A 26,129-nucleotide genomic window follows, 5' to 3' on the forward strand; every position below is an offset into this window, starting at 1 on the left:
ATCTTCCTGGAATGTGTGATTAATTATCTTGGTTTGCCTTGGAACTTTCAATATGGTTTGTTTCTGGTTTCCTTTTGCTTCATTGCCTACTTTTGGAATTTAAACTGTGACTAATAAAGCAGTGAAGCTAAGTTGAAGGCATTGCAAGACCTTGATTCATGTTTTAGTTTTTGTGTTATTTTTGAGACATTGCGAGTCATCACAGGCAGTTTCTGTAAGCAACACCAGAATGTTTCCTTCCTGCCTTCCTTACAGGATTAGGCCAGTAATTTCTTCTAATAACCGGTTCTCCGAACTGCTTAGAATGTTAACAACCCGTTCTAGCAAATAGGTGTGAACCTGTTAGAATCCCACCCCTGAAAACAACACAGTCTATTTTGTATGTATACATGTACATGGTGAGAAAAATGAACCTCCTCCCTGAGGGGAGCAAAAGAAACAGACCACAAAGTGGGTGTGTAAGGTCCCTAACAATGCTTTGAGCTCCAAGCACATATTGCTTATAAGGAGCAGTATCTTGAATATTGGGAAGCAAGCTTCCTATAATCTTCTCGGGTGTCCTTACCGCTTTCTGTATGGACTTTATGAGTTAAATGTAAAATCATTTTGATGATCTCGATGCTATGGTAGAACTAGAAACACATTCCTAAGGATTTTTCAACCTATTCTCATAATGCTAAACCAAGATTTAATATTATTTCTTAATGAAATCAAGGGGGGGGGAGTACATTGGGTCAGCAGGACAAAGTCCCAATCTTTATGACAAAAAAGGAATATAGAGATAACTTTAATGGAGGAATGGTTGAGCCATTGGGGAGATGAAATGGCAGTAATCCTTGGAAAGTGAAAAGCAGGAAAAAAGAAACTCCACCTTAATTCTCTTTGGTATAAGAAAGACCAAAGAGAAACTCTGACTGGCCTTCAGGTTTGATGTCAGCCCTTTCAGGAGGCTAGGTAAGGAATCAGATATCACAAGGACTGCTGAAACACCATGTTATTATTGTAAAATATAATGACAAAATCTTAACAGCCTGTTAGATTTTGTTTTATATCTGCTTCCTCTAATGCCAAAATCGGCTTGAAGTTTGGGGAGTTTCTTTCTCGTGTTTTCTATTGAGTCGTTGATTAAGGGGTTGTCTTTTTTTAATGGCTCCTCCAATCCTTCATCAAGAGCATGTCTACATTTAATTAGACTAACTAACATTCTGCATTTAGTATAGGATTGGAAGGGTGGGCTGTTATTTAGTTGGATGTTTGTTGTCTTGAGATTCTGCCTACATCCTTCATTCATAATGCAACAGTGGGAATGCAGAAAACTAATCTACTTATTTGATGTTACTACAAGAATTATGTAACTATTGGCATGAAATAATATTTATTCAAACTAAGTGGCTCTCTCACTTTTTATCATTTGCTTTTCGGTTTTATTCACAGGTATTTAAAATTCTCTGGATGGGGGAGAGCAGGTTCGTTTAAAAGGAAGCAACAGCAAACATGCATCCTATGATTCTCTTACATTTCTCCCCTTATAAAAAGTTTATGTTGGATATCTTCACACAGGGCTGTGCCATGCAGTCTTATTGCAGTGTAGTATGTCCTGCCATTGAGGGTTGTATCAATGTCTAACTATAATTTAAACAGTTTATTTTGAAGCCAAATTTGCAATTAAAGCCAAAGAGGCATTTTAAAGCCTCAGGAAAGACATTTTGTAGAACAATTAAAAATATACTTTAACAAGAATTTTAGAAAAACACCGACACTAAAAGCCAGCTTTGAAATTGCCAAGATCAACAAAATGATCTGAAGTGCATTTCACCCTCTAATTAAAATCATTCAAAAACCATTATAATCAGTGTTTGTTGAAGTACTTTATCCTTTACTAAGAATTCTGTTCTTTTCTCTGCCCCCTCCCCTCCAACACACACACTCCTTTTTGGAAGAGAGTCACCAAAATAATTTTCAAAATAATTAATTATTTACATAAATAATTTTAATGACTAGATATCCAAAAATGAAGGCATTATACATAATTCTCCATCATTAATTTTAAATATAGAAAGCCAATGAAAACTTGGCTTTAACCTAAAATCCACAACTGTTACTATTTAAATAAGATGTATAAGTGAATGAGAATGCACTAGAATTATTTGGCATGGCTATTCTGTAATGCTTGTCTAGTAGCACTGATAGCATTAGTCACACCAATGCCATCAGAGTTGTAGAGAGGAACTGCAGAGAACAGCAGATTTGATATAAGTCAAAAACATATTATAGAACTGAATCAATTATTAGGTCTCTATGAAAATCAGATTTGTAGATGTGATTTAATTTCCAAGCTGAATCCACTTTACAAATCAAAGTGAAAAGATAAATCACAAAGCCATACTTTAAAGCTTAAAATAAATGTGAAGTTTGGATAATTTAAGAATGTGCAGACAAAAAAATTGGAAAAGGTGAATTGGGCCATTTCAGTTCCAACATCCAAATCAAATTAGATTTATTTTATAAATTAGATTGATTTTATTCAAATCATCCAATCAGATTAATTTGGCAAATCAAATTATTTAAAATCCAAATTAAACTTAGACGAGTGTCTAGCCTTTGCTTGAACACATTCAGTGAAGAAGAGCCTACCACCTTCTTCAGTAAAAATCATGTCATCCGCAGGGTGACATAATTAACATTGTGATAATTTAACATGGAGTCTAAAGAAAATATGTTTTTCTTTTACTTTGACAGTGTTCTTACTTTCTAGTAGTAGTTTAAATGCTTGTCCAATTAGAACCAAAGATTTAAATTAAATCTAAAGCTGTCTTTTAAGTTCTTTTGTCAATGTTTCAAGTTTTGCATGATACAATTAGAAGGACACAACATTAAGCCCATTGGAATATACTGCCATGTTATCATGAGAAAACAAGGACGTTCCTTGTAAGATTTCAGCTGTTGTTATTTTGTACTGAATGCTTAGGAATGTATTTGGGTGCAGATTTTTAAAAATGCGCTATTTGCTTATAAATAATAAAATAAAATGATTTATTTTCATTTTGGAGAGTATTTTGAGCTATGAATTCTTGAAATTCATTGATAACATTATTTACTTTGCAGATAAAGTCACATATGTGTGTTCCCTTGTGACCCATACTTAAGAGAGATCCAGATGATTTAAGATTGCTTGTGCAGCATAGATATTTTTCACTTTGATGAGGGGAATGTGCTAGACCCTTGTTCCTCTAAGCTTATAAAATAATGGAGGTTAGCTAAGTGGACATACACAGTGATAAATTTCTTCTTTAAAAATGGATACAATTCAGTCTGCTCTAAAACAGATATTGAAGAGGACCATGAGTAACTCATGCAAACACAGTGCTTCCATATTGAGTAACTTCTAGTCTCAAATTTTCCTTTCTAAAAAAAAATATTAGAAGTAGGACCTTACATTTCCTGAATAAGATGAGCCACTAAAGTTTGTCTTAAATTATGATCATGGATCAGCAGGAAGTCAGCTTGGCTGGACTGAACTTAAAACAACTCTTTTAAACAGGAATCTGGAATCATTTTTGAAACTACAGGGATTATTTAGGAGGTCCCATTTTATTTGGCATATACATGAAATTACTAGTACAGTTATTTAAAATTCGTTATTTAAAAAAATGTCTTTTTTTAGTTATTTCCCCTAATCCAGACCACATAGAATCAATTATAAATATAGTAATATAAAATCTGATTTTTAAAAAATGTCCTTGTTCCTGCCTTTTCTATTTACCCATATAATCAAAAATAAAGTCAAAAATAAAGAAATTCTGCTTAACAGGGACTCTCTGTCCTACATGGGGAACAAGAATAATATTGTTTCATCTATTTTGCCTTTTATTAAATCTTGGTATGTTGGGAGATATCAGGAGTTAAGAGACTGTTAATTGTTATTAAGTGTTCATTGCTACCCCACACTATCTGTCTTGAAATGATGGGCATGATCTAAGCCATTTCTCTTTCCCCTGAATTGGGTTAAAAGATGTTGACATGCTACCTACCTCTGTGTACTTGTCCTATGAAAGAGCTTGGAACTTTAGATGATGATGATGATGCAGCCAAGGTATTGAAGACATCCAATGGAAATAGTAGAATCTGCCTCTGAGTTGAGGAGAGTGGAACCATTGACTAGCCTTGAGTTGCTTATGGGGAGGAAGTGGCTGAAGGGAGATCCTCCTTAAAACTGTGTTTATCCAGTAGTTATGCAGTGAGTGTCTTCGTTTGTTGAGATTCCTGCTTATAGGTAAAGCAACAAGAAACATACCACTCTGGTCAGCTCTTCGTACTTTTTTCTGGTTCCTTGTACCTGACAATTAGAGAGGACATACAATTGTCATGTTATAACAGCTTCACTGGCCACCAGTCGTAAACTCAAAATACTTGCAATGTTTCGAACCATATACTTCCACTCTGTTAAAAGAGCTCATTTCTCGTCAGCTTTAAATTCCTTAGCAGACATCTCTCTGTCCTTTCTGCATCCGAGATACATTTGAAATAACCACAACTGGCAGCCATCCTGGACATGATTTTTTATTTAAAAAGCAGGATAGGAATTTAATTTTTATGTACATGGTTTATTTGAAATTTTAATATTTTGTCCTAATAATAATAAAGCAATATAACTTCTGTACAAAATCCAGAACTTCAAAGGGATGTAGAAGTAATCATTTCCCCACACAAAAAAGAAAAAAACCTCTTTCTTTATATTTGCTCATAATTCAAGAAAACCTTAATTTCAATGTGCTTTTAAATCAATTTTTTTTTTTTGGAGCATAATTTGTTTTCATCCACCTCTTCCTTTTTCTTCACTTGGATGGGTGTTCTAGAATTTGACAATAAAAAATACTGGAAGATAGACAGAGCAATCAAGATTGTGTCAGGAACCTGATGGAACACTGCCAGAAAGAATAGCTGTGTTTACCCTTCTCCCCCACACCCACCCAATTTTCTGGTTTGTTTGAAGCAAGATAATAAGCTGATCAATTCCTTTATGGCAATTCCCCTTAATATTTCCAGAAGTCTTAAGAATCCTGTGTAAAATATTCCACAAAATATAATCCCACTTTTCCTATCAAATAACCATGCATTGTATTCATACATGAAAATGCCCGTCTTTATAACCATTACTTCTCACATTTTGCAAAAAAAAAAATACTTAAAACCTGCTAGTTATGAGCAGGGGCAAAAATTTGGCACTTTCATTTCCTTTTAGTTCCCATGAAAGATTTTATCCCTGCCTTAAACCTTAGATTGTGTAATCATCCTAGCCAGTTTAATTTACTTCTGTCATTATACGTTTTCATTTAAATGTTGTATCTGGATCACTAAATCAAATAAAATATATGATCCACATAACACACAACAATATACCTCTTTTTGACTCCAAAGCAGCATATGAACACTTATTTTCACACTTTTGAAAATAAAGCAACCAATGTAACTGGGTAGTAGCACTGACAAAAGCAAAATTAAACATGCATCAGTGGTAATCACTTCCACAAGAGTTTCACTGGTTGAATCATAATAGAAAATTATTCTAATTAATACATCAGAGCAGTTCATGCAATTCCTTAATGCAGTATCATTCTATTCATTCGACATTCCATGGAATAGAAGGAGATCAGATTGACTTTTTTATCTTTCTTTTTTTAATAAAATTTTATTGAGTTTTAACAAAACATCTTATTTGAGTACAGCATGGTTCCGGGTTATCACATTTCCATACAGACACAATTTCATATGCATATTCATCTTATGTATTCAACTTCGTATCTTATTACTCTTTTTCCAACTTCTCACTATTTCTCCCTTTACTTCTCTTAATTTTCTTTTATGGTTATCTCATTTTCTTCTTATTCAATTGTATTTCTTTTACCTAAATTTCTATATCTTTTTATTCATTGTACTTATACTTTTGTCTGTCTTGTTTACAATTGCGTATGTTCTCTTCCAACATTCTTAAGAAGCAAAATTCCCCCTATGATTGACAATCGAAGTGCAACATCTTTAAATTTTATTGTTATTATCATATGAAACCTCATTAAACGTTGAATTTGTGCATTCTAAAATTATAACATTCAAATTTCTAATATCTATTTTATAACATGTAAATCTCACCATTCAGACTCTGCTTGGTACTTCCCCTTGAAAATGTAAAAAGATATATATATAGATAGATAGATAGATAGATAGATAGATAGATAGATAGATATAGATATAGATATAGATATAGATATAGATATAGATATAGATATAGATATAGATATAGATATAGATATAGATATAGATATAGATCTTTGGTTGTTCGGGTTTTCTCCCGCGTAAGATTCGAAGTATCTAGGCAACGTTTCGATGAAGTCTCATTCATCATCTTCAGGCTTCTGTCTTCGGCTCTTGCTTCTCAGAGTGATGTGAGATTGCAGCTGCTTCTTCCTTTTAACTGCTAGTGGGGGTGGGACTTGATTGGGTGGGGGCTTGGCTGTGTTCTGATTGGGTGGGTGTTCTGATTGGTTGGGGTTGGGGGTTGGCCGTGTTCTGATTGGTTGGGGGCGTGTTCTGTTCAGGTGGGGGCTTGGTTGTGCTCAGGTTAGTCTTAGTAGCTGGGGGATTTGAGCTGGTGAGCTGTGATCCTGCTGTTTGGCTTCGCATTCGTGGTCGTGCCGCATCTTCATGATGGGCGTCAGTTAGCTTCATGTACGGGTTGGAGGAGTTTGAAGCTGGTAGTGATGCAGCTGCGGTACGGCTTCTGGTCCGTGGTCATGTATCATCTTCTGTGTGGGTGTGAGCCTGCTTTCTACGTGGAAGTGTGGTGGTAGCATCTTGTGTGGCCCTCGTGGATGTGGGTCTGGTGTTATTCTTCATGTTAGGTACTCGTTTGTTCATGAGGGCAGGTTTCCAAATGGCTGGTAGGCGGGAGGTATCATCTCGTTTATTCATGCTGTGTGGGTGTTTTTCTATCTTTATGGCTTCTCTGATTATTCTGTTGTTGAAGTATTTGGTTTTGGCGATAGTTCTGGTATTTTTAAAGTCATTCTCATGTCCTGTGGCTTTGAAGTGTTGGACCAGGGAAGAGGTCGGTTCTTTTTTTGATTGAGTTCTTGTGTTCTTCAATGCGTGCACTTATTCTTCTGTTAGTTTGTCTGATGTATGTGGTGGGGCAGGCGGTGCAAGGGATTTCATATACTCCTTGGTTTTCTAACTCGATTTTGTCTTTAGGGTTTCTTAGGATGGTGGATATTTTTCTGATTTTGACAAAATTAGCAAGATCCTCCAAAAACACAACATTAAAACAGCATTCTGCACAAATGACCAAAAAATCTTTATTCTCCTTTTGACACTTAGATTTCAACTTAAGGTTGCCTTTAGTGTCAAAATACATTAATATAGATTAATATAAATTTCTTTCCATACCATTTGTAATTGTCAAAATAAAGGTTTAAAAAAGGGTTTTTAACCTCCTTTTCTCTCTCCTTCACTGCTTAAAGATCTTCTTTCAGAAGTACCTCTAGGTACTTTGAGATTCAGGGTACCTTGCTTAGATGTTCTCTGTTGTTTAGCCCAGTCTGTCCTGCTTTCCTCTTTGTCTTCCTCCTGCACAATCTTATCCAGTCGGGTTCTTCTTTGAGTTGGCCATTTCTGACCACCGCTGCAACCCCCTTCGGGGAAGGGAGTTTAGACCAGCCAAGGAGGAGAGATGCGGCTCCCCTCCACTCGGCTAACAATCTCCCCCCTCTTCACCATCTCTACAGGGTGGCTTCAGCCCCGAATCCAAAGGATCAGGGCACTCCAGCAGCGAACACAGATCGAAACCACTCAAAAGAAGCCATGAGAAACTTTAGGACAGGACCAGGATGTTTTTGTCAATATAGTTACTATAACCAGCAATAACAATAATTTGTTTTATATTTCTTTTCCTTTCAATGAAGCTAAGAACAATAGACAAAAACAACCATAAAATCTTCTGCAATGAAAGCAGTTTAATAATTCCAATAATACAAAACTGTAGCCTCATCAATGTTGCAAACATTATTAATGTTGTGAGGTTATCAAAAAGGCAATGTTATCCTGGAAGCAGCACTGCAGATGCCTCTATGAACAGGCACATCTTCAGTTGTGATTTCAAACAAAGCAATGCAAGGACAGGTTAAACAAAAATCAAGATCACAGTCAAGAACCTGTGATTGAAACCCCATTTCTAAGAACAAGATAATATAAAACAATAAGATTAAACATCAATGTGTGCAAGTGAATGTTGAGCTTATTTTTCCTCCCATTTGTTTCTTCTCTATCTAGTTTAGAGATGACATTTGCTAAGGGATAAAGAATATTCAGATTAGCCTTCTGTGGAATATTCCTTACATCTAACCCAGCAGAGGCATGACACTAAAAGAGAATGTATAAAATCGTGTGATCTTTACCAAACAAAAAGTGTGAAGACCCTACAAAACTATTGAATAGCTTCCAATTTTATTAGCCATCCAAGTCCATTGTAAAAGCATCTAATGCCATTGAATGTAATTGTCTTGCTTCTCATTGACCATCTAGGTTATAGGCTCACCTCCCTTTGATATCTAATTAGGAGAACGGGAGTTTCTGATGAGATTCTGTTTGCTAATGTGAAGGTTCCAGGAGTCAGAAGCAGAGGCTGTTAAGATGAGAACAAATTAAAGGGAACAATGAGTGGAGTAGTGTGGCAAAGCCTACCTTTTAGTCATACATTTTGGAGAGTCAAATTATTTCCTGTAACTGTTCAGTGGTTTCTCTTACACCTGACGGGATGCAAAGAGCACATATGCAAATTGATCTCCCAGCTGCAAGGTAATTAACATGGCTGGCTGCAGGAGGCAGTTCCTTCACCCAGTCTGCCTCATTATTATTGTAGTAATTTAACAATCTTCTCAATCGACAGGCTTTGAGTGAGGTTGAAATACAATTAACTTCCTGTTTTATGCAAACTCTCTTAAAATAAACTGTCATTTGTGAGTTCAAATTAAAGCGATGTTTGATTTTTTTTCTTTCTCTCTCTCAATCTGAAAAATAAAAAGCCTTGCTTTCAGCATGGCGATTTTCTTTCTTTTTAACCTCTGGATCTGTTCTCCTATAACACTAATAGTTAATTAATCTCCCTAATAAAGAGAATTGATCTTTATAAAAGAGGATCCTGAAATGAGCCTCCAGTCTTGGAACACCAATCAAATCACAAGGCCACTCAAAAGATCCAATAATTTTGTGGTGGGTTGAATATTAATACAAGGAGCTGCTGTTTCCTATGCTCAAAGGGCCTGAGGTGGCCCTGGAACACAAAGTTTTGTCAAAATGACCATGGGAATGGCAATGGAGCATTGCAAGCACTGTCCCTTTTGTATATCTGTTGTAATGTCATAATTCATGTACAAAAAAAGTAGACCTTGAATCATGATTTTTTTGAGCAGTCTGCTTTTCTTCTCATTATTGATGAGGTAAATGAATATTGCAAAAGAGCAGAATATTTTAAAATATAAAAAATATTTTATCCATGGGTTTATAGTGGAAAAGATAGTGCAAAGGACTTAGAGAGCAAAAAAAAATGGTTAAAACTAAAACAAAGGGGAAAGTGGTTTTGGGAGGGGGGGCAATAGTGGCTGAAAAAAGGATGAGAATGCACCTCTAGCAAGTAAATGAAATTTAAAATTAAAAGAATGAAATAAGTCCTGATGAAACAGAAGGGAAGAAAAACTGGAAAGGATATTTGTATGGGGATGACTATAATATGTGAAAGAGTTCAACAAATAAGATTGCAATAAAAAACGAAGGAAAACAGATAGAAAAGAAGTCTTGAATATAAGAATCCCGAAAAATAGTAAGGCATCAGCTCTAGGGAGTAGGAGAAATGTTTAAAGATGGATGTGGTTCTTTTAAAGAGTGGCTACATGGCTTGCTGTATGCGTGATTGTGTGTGAAGGCTGTATTAATCTCTGGTGAATTGAAAGAATACCATTAGTGTTACTCTATACAAAAAGAATGGTAAAAAGGTGAATAAAAAAATTATAGGGCAGAGGTGTCAAACTTGCATTGTCACAATGTCATCACATGACATATCACAAACTTTTTCCCCCTTTGCTAAACCGGGCGATAGTGTGGCCAGCGCGTAATGCATCTGGCTGCAGGCCACAATTTTGACAGCCCTGCTATGGGGTATTCATTTGTTAACTGCTCTTGGAAGATGTTGGTTAAGATATAAGTACATATTTATTTATGCATGGTATATGATGAGGGCACGATGGCTGAGCAATTAAGACTCTGGGCTTGTCAACCTTAAGATTTGCAGTTTGAGATATAAGTACCATGTGACAGAGTGAGCTTCCATTACTTGCCCCAGCTTTTGCTACCCTAGCAGTTCGAAAGCATGTAAATGCAAATAGATAAATAGTTACCACTTCAGTAGGAAGGTAACTGGGTCCCGTGTGCTTTCAGTGTATAGTCAAACTGGCCATATGACCACAGAAGTGTCTTGCTGACTCTTCAGCTGTGCATTAGAGATGAGCACCACCCCTTAGAATTAAACATGACAGGCAGAGGAAATATTTATCTTTACCTAAGTACTGTATATGATAAGATGAATAAGCTTTAATTAAGGGGTCAATATGCATTAATATGAAATTGAAGGTTGGCTTTTGAATACAGTAAGATTTGTTATTTGATAGAACCAGAGCACATATGAGAAAGAATATAAAGAATATTTAGTGAATAGTTCAGTCAGGAGCAAGATGTGAGATGTGTCATCGCTAAAAGTGTAATGAATGCTTAGGATGACACTAGATCTGGGTTGCCTATAGGTGTGTCATGTTCTTGCTGAGACCCCAAGATTGGCAGTTAATATTATATTGAAAAATCAATGCATCAAAAACAAAAAATAAAACTTAGCTGAGATAATGATAGAAATACTGGCTGAAGCTTTGGAAATAACTCAAGAGAAGATGATGGATGGAATAGATGAGGTTTATCGAGTTTTTACAAGATATGCGGTGAGAAATAGCTTACCAAGAGAAGTTCACATTAGATTTACAAAGAAAGCCATTAAAACGCAAATATTGCAAGTGGCAAAAGAAAAAACATTGAAATATAAAGACAAGGAGATCGTGGTCTTGAAACAAATACCCAGAAGAGTGAGAGAGATGAGAAGAGAATACCGATTCCTGACTAAAATGCTACTTAAAAAAGAGGTGAATTATAGATGGATGATTCCAAAAAGTTTAATATTCACACATGGCAAGAACAGAGACATAGAATTGACTCAATTGAGAAAGTGGAATTATTTTATACAGAATTTTTTGGAGAGAAAGAGGAAGAGGCAGAAAAAGAAATCTCACTAACTGAATTCCAAGAGGACTGCCAAATGGTGATTGAAAAAGAAGAAGGTGCAGTAGGTGGAAAGGTAGAAGCCAAAGAACAATGTGAATCTAGGAGAGCTGCTAAACCTAACCACAAAATATAACCATGGAAGAGAAAAAAACTGATTACATTTAATATAAATGGACTTAACTCAGCTGTTAAAAGAAGGAAAACCTTTCCTAACTTAGAGAAATTAAAATTTGATATAATTTGTCTACAAGAAGTACATATTAAAAAACAATATGAACAATTGTTGATACAGCCAAAACTAGGGAAAATATTTACTTCCTTGACACAATGTAAGAAAAGAGGAGTGGTTTTATATATTAAAGAGACCATCCCAGCAAAATTGATTTATACCGATGATGACAGAAGAATACTAATGGTGGAAATAATGGACAATAATATGAAAACACTCCTGATTGCAATCTATGCTCCAAATGACAAACAAGAAGAATTCTACAAAAAATTACATATGAAAATAATTGAACGGGACTATGCTAATATACTTATCATGGGAGATTTTAATGGAATTATAGACAATAAATTGGTCAAGTTGAATGCAGTGGGGTTGAGAAACTTACTTGGTATAATGAAGAGGCAGAATCAAGAATAAACAAGAGCTAAATGAAAACCAGTTGAAAATAACCAGGATGAAAGAGAGGCATTGAGGAGGCTTGGTGATATGGAGGATCAAACTGCAAATAAAAAATGTGATGGAAGATTTTAGGAATGAGAAAACAGGGAAGACAGAAAACCCAAGTAAGATTGAGTTCAACTGAAAAAAAGAGAAAAGTGAGGCGTTTAAGGCAAAACAAACACAATTAATTAATACAAGAATGAAAAATGATGTAATAATGTCTTGCAATAGGGAAATATACCATAGTTAATGTTGTTGGTATAACTTACACTTAGCTGTATTTCCTCATCTCTTTCTTTTCTCATGCCATTCATTTCTTTTATTTACACTTTCCTACTCAATTTCTTTTCCTTCATATTGTCTACCATGAAAGGGAGTTTGTTGGATATGTTTAATTTCTCTTTTGATAAATTACTTTTTATCCAGCATAAGATAGGTTTCTATTCCCATGCAGAATAATTCCAGAAAGCAATATTCTTTGCTTCTAAAAATATAAAAGCAACACTGTAAAATGTGATTTGCAAAGAGCTAAATGAGAATTTAGTTCATTCCCTATTTTTAAAAGCATCATTTCCATATTGTTCTTCTTCCTGTTTTCTTAGTATGAGGAAATAGAAACATGAGATACTATCATCTTTTGTACCACCCTATTCTACTGATGGATAAATTCATTTTTTTGTTTATTGTCACCGCTGTGTTACTAACTGGTCTGGGGCTGGAGTGCATGACTGTCATTGTTATAAATAGAACTCTCTATTCTAGTTATTCTATTCTTCAAAGGACAAATATTCATACCCACTTTTTATATAAAAGAATTACTAAAGAATATATTTTCCACTGACTATTTTTTATTTTATTAAATTTTAAAAACATTGCAATTAAAATGTTATTTATAGTGTAAGCTATTGATTCATAATATTTTATAAATAATAATGCAACTCTTTCTTCCTCTCTCTCTCTCTCTCTTTCTCTCTCTCTCCCTTACACACACAAATATATAGCTATTAAATCTTTTTCTTCAATTTTGACATTATGATTCAATGTTTAAGTAATGAATTAAACCTACACCATATGGGATCATGCTGTTTGGTCTTGCCTCTTCTTTGGCATAAAGCAAATCTGACAGCTAAGAGTTAGCAAATTTTATTAAGCCAACTTTTGGAATCTGGACCACAAGCGTTTGCTCCACGAGTACATAAATCTATTTTGAAACAATTGAATACATCTAAAGTTCTTTAAGGACTGGAACATTCCAGATTTTGGGAGATACAGTAATCAAATTTTAACATCTTCAACCCTTAACTACCTTTGAGAAACCATTATCATTTTTAAAAAAAACAATGAATGTTGACGATTGAAGCAATCTCGAATAGAGAATTGGAGTATCCCATGTTGTCCAATCAATGACTTCAGATTTTAATAAACATTAGATATGTTTTTTAGAATTGAAAGTCTTATTTAGTTTACCTTTCTGGGATCAAATATTGCTTTTAAAATGTTAACTTGCATCTTTTCTCTGTTCAAGATGCAATAATTTTGAAGGTACTTTGGTAACTTGTTATTGTCATGTTCATTTGTAATTCATCATTGTTTAGATATGTAAGATAATAAAATTAGAAAACAAGAATCACTGACCATTATACAGGTAAACTGAGAAGGACTTTCAAGAGTATAGCAGCTATTCTGTTTTCATTCCTCAATTTTTTTATATAGATTTGTGTTATATAATTCTGACCAATGCCTCATCTCAAATGCTAGCTTTTATTATTACACTTGTTTATCCAATCAAACAGATGTTTAGGCTGGATTTGGCATTTTTATCCACCAATCAAGTCCTTCCTAAGGACATGGGATAGGAAGATTTGAATATTTGATAATGATTGAAGTATTGTTCAGGATGTAAGCTGTTCTGAACAAAGCTACCTTTTGCAATTGATCGATGGTGGATTTGCCAGTACTGGGGGTGTTCAAGTGGTCCTCCCGTTGTTTGGAATTTGCACCTCGGGCACCTATTACTGTTGATATTACCTTTGTTTCCTTTTGCCACTGCCGATCTATTTCTATTTGCAGATCTTTGTATTTTGTTACCTTCTGCAGTTCTTTCCCGTTTACAGTTCTTTCTCTTATTATAGTTCATTTCACATCAGCCAGATGTTTAGGCTGAATTTGATATTTTTGTTCAACTATTGAGTACTTCCTTAATAGCAGTGAATATCTCAAATGTTATCCTTACTTTATAGAACTATTGGTGACTGTGTTTTATTCAGGATATTGGATAGGGCAAGTGGAAATAATCCATTTGCCTAGTTTTTGATGCACCATTTCAATATTTAAGTCAATGCCCTTCCTCACTGTTAACTTGAAGAGCTATCTAGTCATCTTTAAGTTAGCCAAAACTATATCTATCTTGCACATGCTCTCATTATTTTACCATAGTCTGTCTCCCTTGCCTCTGTTCACAATAACTACAGTTGCCTGAATTCTCTCTGAGGTAATTTTATTATGTACTTTCAGGTTGCTCCTGTATTGCATTGGAGAAACACAACTTTAACCCCAGTACAGCTAAGTATGACTGCAGATTTATTAAATGTTGATTTTTAAAAAAGGGTTATTTTTGTTCAAAGAAAGTGGTCTGCTTGAAAATGACAACTTGGGAACAAGAAAGAAATTAAGCACTGCCAGGGCATATTTCTACCATGCTTGAATGCAAGTGACGAAAGGCTCTCAGTCTTTGTTCCAAAAATATTTTCTTGAAAACTCAATGAATGGGTTTCTCAATGGGCATATACAGGAAAGCACTGTTGATTTTATAAAATAACCATCTTATACACACTGTGCACGATTATTAGGCAAGTTGTTATTTTGGAGAATTAATTTCATTATTGAACAACTACAGTGCTCTCAGTCAATCCAAAATGCTAATAAATCACAAACCTGAACATTTAAGAAAGTAAAAATAAGGTTTTGGCTTTCTTAGGAGAATATCTATGACACGATATGGACAAAATACTCACTTGCCTAATAATTGTGCACATGGTGTAGTATACATTTTGGGGTTCATATTTGTCCCAGAACAGTTCCCATGGACTTGCCTTTACTTCCCTTATTGGATAGAACTTAGAATAACTTTATTCTCACTTTGAATGAACACTAATCAACAAATTTTGTTGCATACAGCTCTCAGAGGATCACCATTTCCAATATACACTACATAAATATGACTAAATAAATAAGTAAATACAAAATTATGCATATACCCACATATATTATATGACACAGAGAAACAACACAGTCTGATTCGGATGTATACATGTACATGGCAAGAAAAATGAATCTTCTGAGTATACCAGATGGATGGCATAGGGAACAAAGCTGTTACAGAATCTGGGTAGTCCTGCATTTGCAATGAAATACATCTCATGCTTTTCACACTATAAATTCCAATGTAACAGAAACATTGACACCCTATGTAAAAATTTCATTCCCAAAGATTTTTTTTCCTTAGCATTTTTATAAACTAAACATCTTCTCCGTTATTATACTGTTTTTATAAAGTACTAAAAAATTTTGAGCAGGTCCCTTCCTCTTTTGATCACCAGTATATGATGTTTATAACTTCCTTGAAAGGAACGTATACCTGTAGAAGTTTGGAGAACCCACTAAATCTGTTGGTGGCATCTTATTTATTAAGAAGTAAGGATGCATAACTATTTAGAGCTGAGATTCTTGCCCACTTGTACCAAGTCAAAGGATAAGAAAGAGTGAAAGCAGAGCAAGAGCTATTTTTTTATTTAATCTAATGATAATTTATTTTAATTTAAATTAAGTATACATATAAATCAGGGGTGGGATTCTACCAGTTCGGACTGGTTCTATAGAACCGGTTGTTATGATTCTGCGTAGTTCGGAGAACTGGCAAATCGTACCACTGGCTGGCCCCACCCCTCTCCACCCATCCCTCCCCTGCCCGCCCAGTCAGTCCTTATCGTGCATGCGTGACATGGCTGCCTGCAGCCTCCTTTTCCCCATCCACCACACCAGCCATTGCTACCTGCCTTCATGATCGGTGAGCGAAGCTCTGCAAGCAAGCCCCGGTTGCCTACCTGTCACCACTAGTCACCTTTCCCTGACACTTGCCTTCATGGGAGAACACATGGAGCAGCTCCATGTCAGCTCTTGCTGGATCAGCAGCTGCTTCTCTCCCCTGCTGGTCTAGCTGGGAGAGTCTTTCTTGGCATAGTGAAATTTAGCTTTGGGTCCTGCAAGTCCTCATCAGGAAACAACTCCAGGTGTCAAAGAAGCAGCCAGGTTGAATTCTGTTCCTCTCTGCCCCCCAGAGCCATTTCCCGAAGAGAAGAGGACTTGCAGAGCCCAAAGCAGCAATTCCCCATTGCTAAAGTACATTTTGCTGTACTGCACAAGACAGTTTCCCAGGGCCCTGAGAGCCGTCCTCCCAGAATGCCGCTGCCACCACTCTGAAGGTCCCCTTCAGGATGGATCAGTAAGTTCTTGCTTTGTTCCCCAGGAAGTACTCTGTCATGGAGGGCTGTGTCTTTGTGCCAGGTGCTTTCTGTTGGGCCTCCTGCCTCGCATGGGCCAGCGGGAGGAGGAAGTATGTGGTGGGGAAGGCTGTCTGCAGTTCTTGCAGCCAAAGCCAGGAATCCTGGGTATCTGCAAACTTGCATTTGTATGACGTCAGAGCCCCATGGCTGCGCTTGCTGGAAGGACACTTGCCCCATGCTCACCTGCCTGGCCAGTGTGTCAGAAGAGAGGAAGGAAGAAAAACTTGGTAAGTCTTCTCCTTCTCGGGCATTCACACAGAGCATGGACACATGAGGCTGGGATCTTCTGTGCATGGGCGAGTCCCTCCAGCACCGTGCACACACAATGTGTGCGCAGCACACTCTGTGTGTATGCCTGAGAAGAGTTGCCAAACTTTTCTTTCTCCCTTCGCAGCACAAAGGGAGCCACTGCAGCCAGTCCCTTTAAGGTATTTCGATGCAGATGTGTGTATGTGTGTGAGGGGGGACCATAAAGGGACAGCCAGGCCACAGGAGCTGCCTTCCGAGCAGCTCCACTGCAAAGGGAAGGAAGGAAGAAGTTTGGCAACTCTTTCCCTTCTCAGGTAGAACGTGCACACACGACGCCGGGAGGATCTTCCACAAGGAGTCAGTGCGTGTGCGAGTCCCTCCAGCACTGTGACATGTGTGAGTGTTTGCTCTGTATGTATGAGGCTGAGAAGGAGGAGGGAAGTAGCCAGGTTGAATGCTGTTAGCACAGCTGCAGAGAAGCAGGAAGCAGCTGCCAGCGATACCCTCATGTGAAGATATTGGGAGCTTGGAGGCTCCACCTCCTCAGGAACCATGAAATGTTCACCAGCCCTCTGACACCCGCCAAGTCTCCTCCCAATGCACTTCTCTTCCTCCTCACCCGAAGCATTATTTTTGAGGAGACTGCGATATTGCCCGCCCTTCCTGCCAGCCATCTGGTCTTCAGTACTGGCTCGTCAGATTTCCACCACCCAACTCTAGTTCAGATGTTCCTCCCCATTCCTGGGACAGAAAGAGAGGGAGGGAGGGAGGGAAAGAGAGAGACAAGAGACAGAGAGAGAGAGAGATGAGAGAGAGAAAGAAAAAGATTGATGAGAGAGAGAGAGAAATGAGATAGAGAGATGAGAAAGAAAGAGAGGGAGAAAGAAAAAGAGAGATGAGAGAGAAAGATGAGAGAGGGGAAGAAAGAAAGAGACACAGAGAGAGAGAGAGATCTGTTTAAAAGAAAATAGAAAAATGGTTCTTTGAGTGTTTACGGTTACAAACTCCAGGTTAGGCAAACACCATGATCATTCAGTGAACCTTGTGGTCATTAAGTGAACACTGGTTGTTAAACAAGTCCCTTTTCCCCAATGGGCATTTTTAACCAGAAACCAGAAGGAATTGTTGGAAACTGGCAAAAAAACATAGAAAACCTCAGTCACATGACTGTGTGGCATATTGTAACTGGTCATGAGAGAGAGAGTGAGTGGGGGGGAGGGAGGGAGGGAGTGGGAGAGAGAGCGCATGGCTTTCAAACTCCCAAAACAGGTCAAGTAGCTCTGGGGAGGTCAGTTATAAATTAGAGCACTTGCTAAGCAACTGGCAATTAAGCGAGGACCACTTATATTTGGTTTGCCAGTCACAGGGCCATCTACCACCTAACCATACCCACCTCAGTCACATGACCACCTAGCCATGCCCAGCCAGTAACATGACCACCAAGCCATGCCCACAAATTAGGCCACACACACAGAACCGGCTGTTAAGTAATTTGGATCCCACCCCTGATATTAATGTATAATATTCTATCTGTATGCATACTTTTTCCTTCTCTCACATTAAAATGTACTATTTGGCAGCAGTTTAGGTGAAAGTTGGGGTTTGCATAAATGATGTATTGATTACATTTAACTAAGGAGTCTCGGGCTATAATATAATCCCTCTTTTAAATCAGCATGCACTGAGATTTTTGTATATATTTCTTGGGCATTCTATCTGTGTTAATTAAATGTTGATAGAAAAAAAGAAATGCAATCTTGCATGGTGCCTCTAGAGAAATTAATGTGGTCAGCAGTGAACAGTAGATTTATCAACACAAAATAATCAAATGTATTATTATGCCATCTATTACTATTGTAAAGCAAGAGGAAAGAGAAGATGACTGAAGTCATTTTGAGTCTTATTTGACACAAATACTCCTTGCAAAAAACAAAAAAGAAGAAGAAATGGGAATTATACTTTCCCTGGGCGCACTTTCTCCAATTATTCCATGAATTACATTGTCTGTCATTTGAACAGGGGTCTCTTCTTCCGATCTTAGGACAGGCAGAAATTATAATGCCACAAAATTTTTAAAAATGAAAAGTTTGTTAAAAATTAGTTTTGAATGAAAATAATACAGAAAGTGTCATTCCAAGTCTACAGTGAAGATAACAAATAAACTGTTCCGGGGGGATACATTTTAATGAGTCAGGCAAGTGTAAAAATATTATTAGTACAAATGTGAATCTACCCCAGGATTTGATTCAGGCATAGTTCAGCAGTTCAGAAAAAAAATGACCCAGATTCAACTAAATCAAAAGCTACCTGATTGAGTTCAGAGCCAGAACTCATCAAATCAGATAGCTCTCAGACAATCAGAATAGAGTGAATATTTGGACACAATCTTTGGACAGAATTAATAATGCTTTCTGGGAAAGTGTTTAATTCTGCAAAGTAAAGATTTTGATTTTGGAACACAAGCAATATCCTTTGTGTGGAATTATGATTAGTGCATAGCTTTGTCAACTTTTAATATGAGTTTAAGATTGATCTGTTCATGAACTTTTTTGGTTGCTGATGTTGTTGATCGTTTATTCTGGAGAGAAAGATTATAAATAAATATATTAATAGATAATAGTCCATAAGCATTTTTCAGTATGGTTCTATTGCTCGCTCAAGTTCAACTCTTCTCATTACCTTCCTGATCCTGACATTCATGCAGAAATAAAACTTAATGGGGGCTTTTTACACCCAACTTAGCTGCAGTATCCACTAAGCAAAGCTATTCTGAGCCAGTAAACAAATTTCAAACAGCCTCATTTGACTCAGGAATAGATGAAGCCATTGTAGGTACATAATGATTGACAGTTATCGATTACTGTAACAGTACTGGGTTTCGCAACTATATATAAGGAAAACTTATGTGTGACCGCCTGCAGATTTACAATCCAGTGTTATAATACTCCCAGATAAATAGTATGGAATTGTATGTCCTCAATTTTGGGTAGTTTTCTATTTCTCTATACTGTAGAACAATGTCTATGCCATTTTTTTCCCCTCGCAGTATATACTCAATGAGCAAATTATGTTCTGTCTCAGCACTATTCTGAAAGCATACTATTTCTCATCCAATTTATGCTTCTCATGCTATTTATCCCCTTATCTCCTTTGCTAGGCTGCAAGGATAAAGTTCAAATTAAACAATGAACAAGAACACAGCAGAAACAACTGAGAAATTATGCTTCAGTTGCTCTGGGATCATCTGAAGGCAAGCAGAACATTATGTGCAATTGATTTTAATTGATCACTCAGAACTTTAAATATCAATGATAAAATGCTGCAAGTTACCAAAAAAAATGTGAAGCATGGAACGTTTTGCCATGATTATGACAGATGGGTTTGCTTGATATTCATACACCTGGTGATCAATTTGTCTTAGTTCCAGATTCTTTTGTTACATGAGCCAAATACCCAGTTTGGAGCTGAGCTGCCTTATCTATTAAATCCCCATTGCTTTCCCAAATTGATTCTCCAGAACATCATGTATGTTGATGTTAAAGACTATAACAGCAAAGGAAAAGAATCCTGGTGAAAATTAGGTGTCCATTCTTATAAGAACAGAGGAACATTTGCCATCATTGTGTATAAATCCATATATCTAATATCAGAAGTGATACAAAAATACACTTATATTGATAAACACAGCTACTAGGCAGTCGTTCCCATTAAATTCAACCATGAATTTTGGATAAGCAGTACTTTTTAAGCTCTAGCTTGAGGATCAATAATATAATGCTGAGGAAGCGGTTTGATTGTGTGACTTCTATTTATTTTAGTTATTGTTTCTTTATTATCTTGTTATATACTGCTTTTCCAGAATTGCCCAGAGCAGTTTAAAAGGTCTCCTCTGAAAGGGCAAAATTGTTTCTCAGATTGTGCTGTGTAAACTTTTTTAAACACTTTTCAACAGAGCCATAAAAAATTAGCAATCTTAAAGAAATCAAAAGGTAAATATTAAAACAAGGATCAATTGTGAAGAGGAGGAGAAAGAAGAGGAGGAGGAGAGGGCAAGGACAGAAATCTGAACAATAGCAATAGCACTTAGACTTTTATACCACTTCACAGTGCTCTACAGCAAAGGTAGCAAACTCATGTCATCATGGCGGTAGCATGAGATGAATCGGGACTTTTTTTCCCCTTTGCTAAACTGGGCATGGGCATGGCCAGCTTGTGAAGCATCCAGCCTGTGGGCTGGGAGTTTGATAGCCCTGCTTTACAGCCCTCTCTAAGCAGTTTACAGAGTCAGCCTATTTCCCCCAGTAATCTGGGTCCTCATTTTACCCACCTCGGAAGGATGGAAGGCTGTCAACCTTGAGCCTGGTGAGGTTCGAACTGCCAAATTGCAGGCAGCCGGCAGGCAGCAGAAGTAGCTTGCAGTACTGCACTCTAACCACTGAGCCACCAAGGCAATCAAAAAGGCAATCTAGTACTGGCGATCCTACATATGCCAGAGAGTATATTGTGAAAAAAATAAAAAGGCAGTGAGGGAATCAGTTATTTCCATGAGGAAATAATACACAATAAATCAAACTACTACATAGTAATGTGAGCCAATCAGAATGACATCCAGTAGAATTCCCCCACTGACCTTGTGCAGATTGGATGGGACTGGCAAATTTAAATGTTTAAGCCCTGAAAATTCAGGTCTTTATAGGCTAATGTTAACATTTTAAATTTTAATTAGTGAGTTCTGTACTAGTTGCAGTTTATGGACCATATTTGAGGTTTCCAAATAAATACTTCACATTAACCTGATTATTAGGTTATTAGGGCATAGATTACTGAGGCTATGTTACCTGAGAGGCCAATTTACCAACAAAAGTTGTGCACCATCTCTCCTTGGGACTGAGGATACTTGGGCCCAAGTGACAAAGTGGAATGAATGAAAGTCCACAGAGTATCTAAATTTTACAAACATTTATTAGAAACAGAACTAGAACAAGAAATTGTCAAAGGAAATATGATTGCGTGGAGCAGAAACGTGGGTCGGAGCATTACCCTAGCAGAATGGGAAAAGATCTGGAACAGGAACATTAAGATCACGAAATCAGCAGCTTATAAAGAAAACTTATATAAAATGTTTTATAGATGGCACCTGCCCCCTTCGAGATTGGCGAAGATGCACCCCAACACGAGCCCCAAATGTTGGAAATGTCAAAACATAGAAGGTACCTTCTTCCACATGTGGTGGTCATGCAAGGAAACCCAGAAGTACTGGCAAAAAATTAGGCACTGGCTAGAGGAAATAACCAAGGAACAAATTGAGTACAAACCAGAGTCCTTCCTTCTAGGAATTTTTGATAAACAAATATCCAAAAAATCGAAGTATATTACAATCCATATCTTAACCGCGGCCAGGCTGGCATTTGCCCAGTGCTGGAAACTACCCTCTATCCCCACTGAACTTATGGTTATTCAGAAAATTTTACAATGCGCCAAAATGGACAAACTAACCCAAGCATTAAAAAATAAAGAATCCTCAACCTATTATAGCAATTGGAATCCTTTGTATATTTGGCTAAACCAAAGATAGATCACCTCTAAGAAAATTAAGGCCGAGGCCCCCGAAGCAGAGATAAAGAAAAGCACCGCCGACGATAGTTTTGAAGAAAAAAGGACCTTACAGACAGTCACAAAAATATGGTTTTATTATAATTGTTTTCCCTACTCTTTCCTCCCCTTCCCTTACCTTTCCCTCTTTCCTCTCTCAAGCCTTCCTCTCTTTCCCTCTTGGCCTATGCCAAGACCTGTTTGTCTTTTTGTTGTATATAATTTGTAGCTGTGTTGTTGTTTTTTTAAAAGTAAAATTAATAAAGTTTTTTCTAAAAAAAAAAAAAAAGAAAGTCCACAGAGTATCCAATTCCCTCGGAATAAATATTATGTTGTCCAGGACAGGCTTTCTTAATAATTCCTGGAGCTAAGAAACCATTTGTCATAATTCTTTTATTTTCTTTCTCTTCTCTCTCTTCCTTACTTTCTTCTTTTTTACCTCCCTCCTCCCTCCCTCCCTCCCCTCCTTCTTAATTTCACAGTACTCATTTCTCTCAAATGAACTTGAATTTGTTGGTGCTCATCCAGACATAATCCATTTGCCTCCAAGCAATTCAAAACACTTGCACAGCAACTTAATTCACTCAGGTGAAGTTAGAGTTGGTGCCATTAACATATTGCTGATACATGTTCCAATTTGTGGCTGACTACCTTCTATTTTCTGGTAAGATATTAACAGCAGAGGTAAAATAATGAAATCCTATGAATTGCAATGATGCAAGTACAATGGGATCAGGTAGGAATTTGCTATTGACCTTCTGGTGGTCCAATAGGCAACCCAGTGTCCCCATTTTTCAATTTTTATCAAGTTTCTGACATAAAGTCCTATGATCAATTTTTTGTCAACATTCTATGTTCCAAATGGCAGATCAAGAAGTCAATATAATAGAAAATACCCTGCTTCTCTTTGGTTAAAGTATCATCAATCATGGCAGCAGAGACTGTTTTGGGGCTATGTTCAGACTTGAATTCAGACTGTATTGGAACTATTTATATAAAGAAATCTAAACCTACTCTCTTGATCAGGGGTGGGATTCTACCAGTTCGCACCTATTTGCTGGAACCGGTTGTTAACATTCTAAGCAGTTCGGAGAACCGGTTGGTAGAAAAAATTACTGGGCTAATCCTGTAAGGAAGGCAGGAAGGAAACATTCTGGTGTTGCTTACACAAACTGCCTGTAATGACCCGCAGTGTCTCCATTAACCCTTATTACATTCTTGGCAGGACTGGACTTCCTGTCTCAGGAAATTCTCTGGAGTTTTTTTCCCCTCCTTTGCTGGTACTTTGCTTGTGTGGAGTGACCATTCAAAGTTACAATGGCACTGAAAAAACTTATGGCCATTTTTCACACTTACAACTGTTGCAGCACCCCCACAGTCATGAGAGGCCAGGCAAGGAGATGCGTGCCTCAATGTGAGTGATATTGAGTTGGCCACACCCAGCCAATAACATGTCCACCAAGCCACTTCCACCCAGTCCACATGACCACCAAGCCACACCCACCACCTAAGCCATGCCCACAGAACTGGTTGTTAAAAATTTTGAATCCCACCCCTGCTGTTGATATATGTGCATAGGAGCAAGCTTCAGATTTAAGATCCAAATGCACTAAATAGGGAAAATTAAACAAAGAAGTTAAGCCTGTTTACAATAAACTAACAGTGAAAAATGAGTTTCCTAGTGGGATTTAAAAAGAACCATGTAGTGAGTTAGCCATCTGAAAGGGCAAAATTGCTCCTAAAGCTGTGCTGTCTAAACAACATACTTGGACCAAGATGGGTAAAATTAAAGTAAACTCATCCAAGTCTCTACGTATTATTGCAAATTTAGCAATTCATATAAAAGAAGCATCAAGTAGACAAAGGCCAGAAAACTCTCATGACACATTTGTCTGGGTTTTTTTTTTCCTATCCTCAGTAATGATATAAAAACATAACTATCATTATTATCATGAGTAGAGCAAGGGTTCACTGATTTCAATACTAGTCATTCTAGTATCTGGGTTAGGGGATTTGGTAATGAGAATTAAGTCAATGTAGGAACCTTAAGAGACAATCAGTCAGTGTCCATGGATCATGTAGTAAATGGTTAAAAGAGAAGAAAAAAGTGGGGCATTACAAGGTTATAACCTCTCCAAACAATTACAGCACTTTCATAAAGAGTAGAAATACAATTTTGGGCACAAAAATTTAGAACTGCAGCTTTGGGAATCCAAATAACATGAGCTGCTCATGATGCGATGACTTAGGTTTTTATAAAGTGCAGGAGTAATATCCTTGATTGAGAAAAATGGAATAAGGGACTTGAAGGACATAATTCTCCTATGTTTAGGGGGGAACTCAAAATAGGGTATATACATTCATAAATAGGATGTGATTACCAACATTTATTCCTTGCATTTATCCATCAACATTCCTTTGTGAATAGAATTAATTAATCCTCTTGCATGAGCTTAAACTCTTACAGATGTTGATTCAGAAGAAACAAGAGTCTTGGCAAAAAGAAAACAGCAGCAGTGTGATGTTAGACTCTGCTAAAGTGTTGTACTTTGTGAATGTTCAGAAGGTTCTCTATGTAAAAATATGTGGTTCATTTCTGACATTCAAATGTGGAAAATTAAAAATTACCTCACAAACAGGCAATCACTTTCCTGGGTGAAAAATGAAGAGGATAAGTTCCTAAATTAGACAATTTTTGAAAACGTATTTTTGAAATATACTGCATAGAGGAGTACCATGTAAGATATAAACTACCTGCAGCAAAATCATTTTTAAATTATTAGGTCAAGGCCAAATATTCAACTTGAGTACAGTCCATTTACTCAAATCTATAGCTATTTCAGATAGTGAGATATATTTAAATTCAGGCGGACCATTTGAAGTGTCTGTCTTAAGTTTTGCAATCCAAGCCAAGTTATTGTCTGTAGATTTAAGTTTATACCTTAAATTTTATCTTCTGCCTCCAGTGAATAAACGACAAGTCTTCTCCAATAAAAGCTTTCCCTCATAAGTTCTCTTAGAATTGGTACATTACATATCTTCTATAAGCTGGTCAGCCTTAGGTCCAATTATGGAAAATATTTGGATTCCTGCATTTTTACTTTCATCCAAGTCACTTGAGCATTCTATCTTCATTTCCTTTCTTTGCTACACTAATCATAATTCCCCACTCAAATTGGCTCTTTGGAAAATAAAATATAAAATTCTATCTATTGCTCACTCCGACACTTATTTATTGTTTAATGGCTTTAATGATGTTGTGTGCTGCTTGTCCTAATAGCTCTCTCTAAAATAAAATAACCAGCAGTATAAAAACCTTGAAGTCTATGCTCTGATAAAAAGATAAGCTCCTTCATCAGCTTTAACTCCAGAGGACAAGTCTTACTTCCAATGACAAATCATTCCATAATATAGATCCAACCATAGAAAAGACAAAATTAATTGTTAATATTAAATGTAATTACAATGGGAACTGGGAAAGGTACCCCACTGTAAAGGCGATACAGTAATCTGAATCAGATTTATTATTTAAGGGAAAATCTTTCCTGTACTTTGAGTTTCAGAACACAAACAATATATTATTCATTTCTCAGCATATTCATAAGAGCAATTTGGTTTATTGAATGCCAATTCACTAGCTCTCCCACACAATTTATATTATTTCCAGAATAGTAGCATCAGCGGGA

This window comes from Pseudonaja textilis, chromosome 1, assembly GCF_049901715.1.
Source record: "Pseudonaja textilis isolate UNSWEBS1 chromosome 1, rPseTex1.2, whole genome shotgun sequence".
NCBI lineage: Eukaryota > Metazoa > Chordata > Lepidosauria > Squamata > Elapidae > Pseudonaja > Pseudonaja textilis.